General features: G+C 28.7%; 1 long non-coding RNA gene across 6 annotated transcripts; it reads left to right on the top strand.

The window, feature by feature from the left end:
* The first annotated feature begins 1596 nt into the window (after window positions 1–1596).
* Window positions 1597–3401, top strand: LOC127704842 (uncharacterized). 6 transcript variants are annotated; one of them, XR_007983546.1, is made up of 5 exons: window positions 1597–1883; window positions 2097–2139; window positions 2226–2302; window positions 2346–2483; window positions 2527–3401. It is a non-coding gene; the product is annotated as an uncharacterized LOC127704842 (long non-coding RNA). The 6 variants fall into 6 exon arrangements; XR_007983544.1 differs by having other exon boundaries at window positions 2346–3401; XR_007983547.1 differs by having other exon boundaries at window positions 2269–2302; window positions 2346–3401.
* Window positions 3402–9540: the final 6139 nt, after the last annotated feature.

Below are 9540 nucleotides of genomic sequence, written 5' to 3' on the forward strand. Positions count from 1 at the left end.
AAGAAAAAAGACGACAAAATTTACTAAATATCTTAAAAGAAAAAAGTCCACAAAATTTACTAAATATCTATAAAGAAAAAAGTCCACAAAATTTACTAAATATCTATAAAGAAAAAGTCAACTAAATTTACTAAATATCTATAAAGAAAAAAGTCGACTAAATTAACAAAATATCTATAAAGAAAAGAGTAGACAAAATTAACTAAATATCTATAAAAAATAATAATAAAGCAAAATAATTAAAAATTCTTTTTTCTTGCAATTAAATAAGTTTATAAAGTGTTTAATTCAGCAAAAGATTTGGGCTTTCAACAACTTGATGTGAATGATATTGCATTATTATAGTGTCTGAGTACAACATTATTACATAACTTGCTGGGTTAAAATTTCTTTTTTTACAAAAATATAAAGTATATCCAAAGTTAACACTGGCAAGTCAAGTATAACAATGTATCTAACACTGCACAATCTGCATAAACCTGCATACCTGCATAGGATAATTAGCATTGCATATATAAATTAACATGTAAAGCTTATGCTGGCTTGCTGATGTTTTCTTTCATTGTTCTATTTAATTAACCCCTAGCCCAATATAGCAACATCTATTTAAAATTGACCTGGGACTTGGATTTTGGGCAGGTAGGGAGGAATAAGGAAAATACCTTGGCCTGGGATTTTAGGGCTTAAAGAAAGGGGAGGGGAAACCCAGGGACTCTGGTGAAGTGGGGAGATAAAAGGAGAAGGGAAACCCATGGCCTGGTGTATTTGGGGAGATAAAAGAGGGAGAAGGTTACATCCACGGCCTGGTGAACTGGGGGAGATAAAAGAGGGAATGGGGAAAGAGTTGCTGTCCATTGAATGAAGTAAGTTATGTGTTAATGTTGTATTCACATTGTTGTGATGATTTTATTGTTGCTTTGAAGTTTGTGGAGCACAAATACCCCAGTACTTTTGGATAAAAATGATAATGAAAAAATATTCCCGTTTAAACTTTCAGTTTTTAATAAAAGATATTCCAGTGTTCAAATTAACCATTAAAGTGGTCTTTCTTAAAGTTGTCAAACAAGAACCAAAGTGTACCTTTTAAACTTTAAAATATCAATTGAACATTTAATTAGAAACCTTTGGTTTAAACATTTATGCGTGTTTCTGAATTCCTTTCATTAAAATTGAGTAAATAAAATAACACTCTATTTAAACAATTTTGTGTTGTAAAAAAACCACAAAAACATACAATTAAGTACTTGACCTATAGTATAGAAACTTGTTTTTGTTGGAGACTATATTGACCTCTGGGGTCCAGGTTTTTTGTGTTGTTTAGTTGCTGTCTCAATAACATAATCCCTAAAGTCATTTTCAATTAATCATAGACAAAGGACAAATTATAAAAAACCCAGAATAACCAAATCCTTCATATTAACTTATAATAACTGTTAAATTTTCCTTCAAATTATATGTTTCACACATCTCCTTCGTTTAGATAAATTTTAAAGTGAAACAGAGAATGCAGGAAGCCAAATATTTAAAATTTAGATTAATTGAAATAGCCTCCCCTCTAAAAAAAAATAGAACAAATTTTAATAGAAAAAAGGGGGACGGAAACCTAAAGATACAGAATTAAAATAATGTGATAAAAAGATCCTCCGTCCTTTTCTAAACTTCTTTTTAAAGTTTTAAATTTGGTAAATTAGATGTTCCCTGAATTTAGAGTATCCATGGGAACATGTCCCATTTTTACCAGAAATTAATATACCCATAGGAACATTACGGTACATGTTCCTCTCCAAAGTAATAAAGGTATCCATTGGAACATCACATGTTCCTCTCCAAAGTAATGAAGGTATCCATAGGAACATCACATGTTCCTCTCCAAAGTAATGAAGGTATCCATTGGAACATCACGTTCCCCTACAAAGTAATAAAGGTATCCATAGGAACATCACATGTTCCCGTCCAAAGTAATTAAGGTATCCATAGGAACATCACATGTTCCCGTCCAAAGTAATAAAGGTATCCATTGGAACATCACATGTTCCTGTCCAAAGTAATGAAGGTATCTATAGGAACATCACATGTTCCGCTCAAAAGTAATGAAGGTATCCATAGGAACATCACATGTTCCTCTCCAAAGTAATAAAGGTATCCATAGGAACATTACATGTTCCTCTCCAAAGTAATGAAGGTATCCATTGGAACATCACATGTTTCTCTCCAAAGTAATGAAGGTATCCATAGGAACATCACATGTTCCTCTCCAAAGTAATGAAGGTATCCATAGGAACATCACATGTTCCTCTCCAAAGTAATGAAGGTATCCATAGGAACATCACATGTTCCTCTCCAAGGTAATGAAGGTATCCATAGGAACATCACATGTTCCTCTCCAAAGTAATAAAGGTATCCATAGGAACATCACATGTTCCTCTCCAAAGTAATGAAGGTATCCATAGGAACATCACATGTTCCTCTCCAAAGTAATGAAGGTATCCATAGGAACATCACATGTTCCTCTCCAAAGAAATAAAGGTATCCATAGGAACATCACATGTTCCTCTCCAAAGTAATGAAGGTATCCACAGTAACATCCCATGTGTCTTACCAATGTAAATAAGGTATCCATAGGAACATGGGAGCCTCGGTGGCCAAGTGGTCTAAGTAGTTATAACTGTAATCACTAGCCAGTCAACACTGAGGTTGTGAATTCAAACCCCACTCGTGCGGGTGCACATGACTCCAATCTTAATTGACTTAGGGTTGTCAGTTTTCCTATTGAAGGTCAGTGGTTTTCTCCAGGCACTCTGGCTTCCTCCACCAATACAAACTGGCCGCCATGAAATAGCCAAAGTAGTGCTTAAAAGTGGCGTTAAAACACCAAAAAATCAAATTCAAATCCATAGGTGCACTGCATGCTCCAAATTTACTGGTATCTGATATCCATTGGAATCCAAATTTAGTTGTTTAGTTTGTATTGATGACAGAATTGGCTTTACAATGAACTTTGAACTCAAAGAAATGGATACACATGTTTCAGAAAAATAAGTTTGGTACCTATATCTCTTTTCACACTTTTGTTGTTTTTAAATAATTTGTAAATTTTATTGTAAATGTAACATATTTAAGTTGTCAAATTTTTGTGTAAAAAGGGGAATGACCATTTCAAAACTGTTTTTCAATATTTTTGTTAAAGATTTTCAGAAGGAAACAGAAAAATTATTTTATAAAAATGTGGATAGTGTCAAATGTGTATATAGTTTTAAGAAAAATAGAAAAAAAAAAAAAAATGCATGGGTGATGGGTTTTTAATGATTTTAAGAAAAATAGAAAAAAAAAAAAAGAAAAAATATGCATGGGTGATGGTTTTTAATGATTTTAAGAAAAATAGTAAAAAAAAAACAAAGAAAAAAAAAAATATGCATGGGTGATGGTTTTTAATGATTTTAAGAAAAATAGAAAAAAAAAAAAAAAAAAAAATATGCATGGGTGATGGTTTTTAATGATTTTAAGAAAAATAGAAAAAAAAAAAAAAAAAAATATGCATGGGTGATGGTTTTTAATGATTTTAAGAAAAATAGTAAAAAGAAAAAAAAAAATATATGCATGGGTGATGGTTTTTAATGATTTTAAGAAAAATAGAAAAAAAAAAAAAAAAAAATTTGCATGGGTGATGGTTTTTAATGATTTTAAGAAAAATAGAAAAAAAAAAGAAAAAAAATGCTTGGGGTTTAATTATATCGTGATGCAGAAATGGGTCCATTATTTTATCTTGAATTTGGGATTTAATTATATCATGATATGGAATGGATACATTCTTTTAACTTGAATTTGGGATTTAATTATATCATGATACGGAATGGATACATTCTTTTAACTGGAATTTGGGGGATTTAATAATATCATGATACAGAATGGATACATTCTTTTAACTTGAATTTGGGATTTAATTATATCATGATACAGAATGGATACATTCTTTTAATTTGAATTTGGGGGATTTAATCATATCATGAAACAGAATGGATACATTCTTTTTACTTGAATTTGGGATTTAATTATATCATGATACGGAATAAATACATTCTTTTAACTGGAATTTGGGATTTAATTATATCATGATATGGAATGGATACATTCTTTTAACTGGAATTTGGGATTTAATCATATCATGAAACAGAATGGATACATTCTTTTTACTTGAATTTGGAATTTAATTATATCATGATACGGAATGGATACATTCTTTTAACTGGAATTTGGGATTTAATTATATCATGATACGGAATGGATACATTCTTTTAACTGGAATTTGGGATTTAATCATATCATGAAACAGAATGGATACATTCTTTTAATTGGAATTTGGGATTTAATCATATCATGAAACAGAATGGATACATTCTTTTAACTGGAATTTGGGGGATTTAATTATATCATGATAGGGAATGGATACATTCTTTTAACTGGAATTTGGGATTTAATTATATCATGATACGGAATGGATACATTCTTTTAAAAATAGAAAAAAAAAATATGCATGGGTGATGGTTTTTAATGATTTTAAGAAAAATAGAAAAAAAAAAGAAAAAAAATGCTTGGGGTTTAATTATATCGTGATGCAGAAATGGGTCCATAATTTATCTTGAATTTGGGATTTAATTATATCATGATATGGAATGGATAGTTGGATACATTCTTTTAACTTGAATTTGGGATTTAATTATATCATGATACGGAATGGATACATTCTTTTAACTGGAATTTGGGGGATTTAATAATATCATGATACGGAATGGATACATTCTTTTAATTTGAATTTGGGGGATTTAATCATATCATGAAACAGAATGGATACATTCTTTTTACTTGAATTTGGGATTTAATTATATCATGATACGGAATGGATACATTCTTTTAACTGGAATTTGGGATTTAATTATATCATGATACGGAATGGATACATTCTTTTAATTTGAATTTGGGGGATTTAATCATATCATGAAACAGAATGGATACATTCTTTTTACTTGAATTTGGGATTTAATTATATCATGATACGGAATGGATACATTCTTTTAACTGGAATTTGGGATTTAATTATATCATGATACGGAATGGATACATTCTTTTAACTGGAATTTGGGATTTAATCATATCATGAAACAGAATGGATACATTCTTTTTACTTGAATTTGGGATTTAATTATATCATGATACGGAATGGATACATTCTTTTAACTGGAATTTGGGGGGTTTAATAATATCATGATACAGAATGGATACATTCTTTTAACTTGAATTTGGGATTTGATTATATCATGATACGGAATGGATACATTCTTTTAATTTGAATTTGGGGGATTTAATCATATCATGAAACAGAATGGATACATTCTTTTTACTTGAATTTGGGATTTAATTATATCATGATACGGAATGGATACATTCTTTTAACTGGTATTTGGGATTTAATTATATCATGATACGGAATGGATACATTCTTATAACTGGAATTTGGGATTTAATTATATCATGATACGGAATGGATACATTCTTTTAATTTGAATTTGGGGGATTTAATCATATCATGAAACAGAATGGATACATTCTTTTTACTTGAATTTGGGATTTAATTATATCATGATACGGAATGGATACATTCTTTTAACTGGAATTTGGGATTTAATTATATCATGATACGGAATGGATACATTCTTTTAATTTGAATTTGGGGGATTTAATCATATCATGAAACAGAATGGATACATTCTTTTTACTTGAATTTGGGATTTAATTATATCATGATACGGAATGGATACATTCTTTTAACTGGAATTTGGGATTTAATTATATCATGATACGGAATGGATACATTCTTTTAACTGGAATTTGGGATTTAATCATATCATGAAACAGAATGGATACATTCTTTTTACTTGAATTTGGGATTTAATTATATCATGATACGGAATGGATACATTCTTTTAACTGGAATTTGGGGGGTTTAATAATATCATGATACAGAATGGATACATTCTTTTAACTTGAATTTGGGATTTGATTATATCATGATACGGAATGGATACATTCTTTTAATTTGAATTTGGGGGATTTAATCATATCATGAAACAGAATGGATACATTCTTTTTACTTGAATTTGGGATTTAATTATATCATGATACGGAATGGATACATTCTTTTAACTGGTATTTGGGATTTAATTATATCATGATACGGAATGGATACATTCTTATAACTGGAATTTGGGATTTAATCATATCATGAAACAGAATGGATACATTCTTTTAACTGGAATTTGGGATTTAATCATATCATGAAACAGAATGGATACATTCTTTTAACTGGAATTTGGGGGATTTAATTATATCATAATAAGGAATGGATACATTCTTTTAACTGGAATTTGGGATTTAATTATATCATGATACGGAATGGATACATTCTTTTAAAAATAGAAAAAAAAAAAAAAAAAAAAAATATGCATGGGTGATGGTTTTTAATGATTTTAAGAAAAATAGAAAAAAAAAAGAAAAAAAATGCTTGGGGTTTAATTATATCGTGAGTCAGAAATGGGTCCATTCTTTTATCTTGAATTTGGGATTTAATTATATCATGATATGGAATGGATACATTCTTTTAACTGGAATTTGGGGGATTTAATAATATCATGATACAGAATGGATACATTCTTTTAACTTGAATTTGGGATTTAATTATATCATGATACAGAATGGATACATTCTTTTAATTTGAATTTGGGGGATTTAATCATATCATGAAACAGAATGGATACATTCTTTTTACTTGAATTTGGGATTTAATTATATCATGATACGGAATAAATACATTCTTTTAACTGGAATTTGGGATTTAATTATATCATGATATGGAATGGATACATTCTTTTAACTGGAATTTGGGATTTAATCATATCATGAAACAGAATGGATACATTCTTTTTACTTGAATTTGGAATTTAATTATATCATGATACGGAATGGATACATTCTTTTAACTGGAATTTGGGATTTAATTATATCATGATACGGAATGGATACATTCTTTTAACTGGAATTTGGGATTTAATCATATCATGAAACAGAATGGATACATTCTTTTAATTGGAATTTGGGATTTAATCATATCATGAAACAGAATGGATACATTCTTTTAACTGGAATTTGGGGGATTTAATTATATCATGATAGGGAATGGATACATTCTTTTAACTGGAATTTGGGATTTAATTATATCATGATACGGAATGGATACATTCTTTTAAAAATAGAAAAAAAAAATATGCATGGGTGATGGTTTTTAATGATTTTAAGAAAAATAGAAAAAAAAAAGAAAAAAAATGCTTGGGGTTTAATTATATCGTGATGCAGAAATGGGTCCATAATTTATCTTGAATTTGGGATTTAATTATATCATGATATGGAATGGATAGTTGGATACATTCTTTTAACTTGAATTTGGGATTTAATTATATCATGATACGGAATGGATACATTCTTTTAACTGGAATTTGGGGGATTTAATAATATCATGATACGGAATGGATACATTCTTTTAATTTGAATTTGGGGGATTTAATCATATCATGAAACAGAATGGATACATTCTTTTTACTTGAATTTGGGATTTAATTATATCATGATACGGAATGGATACATTCTTTTAACTGGAATTTGGGATTTAATTATATCATGATACGGAATGGATACATTCTTTTAATTTGAATTTGGGGGATTTAATCATATCATGAAACAGAATGGATACATTCTTTTTACTTGAATTTGGGATTTAATTATATCATGATACGGAATGGATACATTCTTTTAACTGGAATTTGGGATTTAATTATATCATGATACGGAATGGATACATTCTTTTAACTGGAATTTGGGATTTAATCATATCATGAAACAGAATGGATACATTCTTTTTACTTGAATTTGGGATTTAATTATATCATGATACGGAATGGATACATTCTTTTAACTGGAATTTGGGGGGTTTAATAATATCATGATACAGAATGGATACATTCTTTTAACTTGAATTTGGGATTTGATTATATCATGATACGGAATGGATACATTCTTTTAATTTGAATTTGGGGGATTTAATCATATCATGAAACAGAATGGATACATTCTTTTTACTTGAATTTGGGATTTAATTATATCATGATACGGAATGGATACATTCTTTTAACTGGTATTTGGGATTTAATTATATCATGATACGGAATGGATACATTCTTATAACTGGAATTTGGGATTTAATCATATCATGAAACAGAATGGATACATTCTTTTAACTGGAATTTGGGATTTAATCATATCATGAAACAGAATGGATACATTCTTTTAACTGGAATTTGGGGGATTTAATTATATCATAATAAGGAATGGATACATTCTTTTAACTGGAATTTGGGATTTAATTATATCATGATACGGAATGGATACATTCTTTTAAAAATAGAAAAAAAAAAAAAAAAAAAAAATATGCATGGGTGATGGTTTTTAATGATTTTAAGAAAAATAGAAAAAAAAAAGAAAAAAAATGCTTGGGGTTTAATTATATCGTGAGTCAGAAATGGGTCCATTATTTTATCTTGAATTTGGGATTTAATTATATCATGATATGGAATGGATACATTCTTTTAACTTGAATTTGGGATTTAATTATATCATGATACGGAATGGATACATTCTTTAAACTGGAATTTGGGGGATTTAATAATATCATGATACAGAATGGATACATTCTTTTAACTTGAATTTGGGATTTAATTATATCATGATACGGAATGGATACATTCTTTTAATTTGAATTTGGGGGATTTAATCATATCATGAAACAGAATGGATACATTCTTTTTACTTGAATTTGGGATTTAATTATATCATGATACGGAATGGATACATTCTTTTAACTGGAATTTGGGATTTAATTATATCATGATACAGAATGGATACATTCTTTTAACTGGAATTTGGGATTTAATTATATCATGATACGGAATGGATACATTCTTTTAACTGGAATTTGGGATTGAATTATATCATGATACGGAATGGATACATTCTTTTAACTGGAATTTGGGATTTAATCATATGAAACAGAATGGATACATTCTTTTAACTGGAATTTGGGGGATTTAATTATATCATGATACGGAATGGATACATTCTTTTAACTGGAATTTGGGATTTAATTATATCATGATACGGAATGGATACATTCTTTTAAAAATAGAAAAAAAAAATATGCATGGGTGATGGTTTTTAATGATTTTAAGAAAAATAGAAAAAAAAAAGAAAAAAAATGCTTGGGGTTTAATTATATCGTGATGCAGAAATGGGTCCATAATTTATCTTGAATTTGGGATTTAATTATATCATGATATGGAATGGATACATTCGTTTAACTGGAATTTGGGATTTAATTATATCATGAAACAGAATGGATACATTCGTTTAACTGGAATTTGGGATTTAATTATATCATGA

The sequence above is a fragment of the Mytilus californianus genome, unplaced genomic scaffold, assembly GCF_021869535.1.
Source record: "Mytilus californianus isolate M0D057914Y unplaced genomic scaffold, xbMytCali1.0.p SCAF_6, whole genome shotgun sequence".
NCBI lineage: Eukaryota > Metazoa > Mollusca > Bivalvia > Mytilida > Mytilidae > Mytilus > Mytilus californianus.